The following is an 841-nucleotide window of genomic DNA, read 5'->3' on the forward strand; positions in this document are numbered from 1 at the left end:
GTCCACCACGAAGGGTGATATCAGGGCGGTGCTGCTTTGACATTTAACGTGCGCCACACACAAGACAGAAGTCGCAGCACAGACTTCATGTCTCACCCAGTCACATTATTCTGACACCGGACCAACCAGTCCTTGCACAAAACCCATAATGCGGGAGCAGCCACTAGATTGCCAATTTTAAAGTCGACCCACGACCTCCCGCACACTGGGCGGACGCCTTACCACTAGGCCACCGTGTTGCGGTGGGTCGAAATATCTGTGATTGTAACGTATTGTTTTTTTATCCTACATACGTGAGAGAGACACCCGTGAGATAATAATCGTTCAAATCACACGTGTGTATATCATGTAAATGAGGTCATGTCAAGCAAGTCTGGCAGGGACCTGTTTTTCCACTGTTTATGATGCCAAAGTCACCGAGACAAACGTCATTATACAAACAAAACTTGCGCTCGCTAATTACCCTCGATGAATCTTAAGAACTAACACGTAACGCCACACTTTCAGATTGACGTTTCTTTGCTTTGACGTGTGATAGATTGCAGGAGGCTTTGGAAGAGATCGAGGTTCCAAAACAAGCGTCTTCAATTTAGCTGCCTCGACTGCAGGACATTTTCAGTAAAATACACGCAAGTACAGAATGTAGGATAAACAGAATATTACATGTGGCTTGCTGTGTCGTACCAGATTTACACTCGTTGCTTTTTCAAATAGTGAACAGCTCGCTTTCGCTCGCAGTTCAATATTTTTAAAGACAACTCGTGTAAATCTGGTACGACACAGCAAGCCATGTAGTATTCTCTATGTCAATAACAAACGTTCCAACAACTTACCTTTCTTG

The sequence above is a fragment of the Littorina saxatilis genome, unplaced genomic scaffold (genome assembly GCF_037325665.1).
Source record: "Littorina saxatilis isolate snail1 unplaced genomic scaffold, US_GU_Lsax_2.0 scaffold_371, whole genome shotgun sequence".
NCBI classification, from domain to species: Eukaryota; Metazoa; Mollusca; class Gastropoda; order Littorinimorpha; family Littorinidae; genus Littorina; species Littorina saxatilis.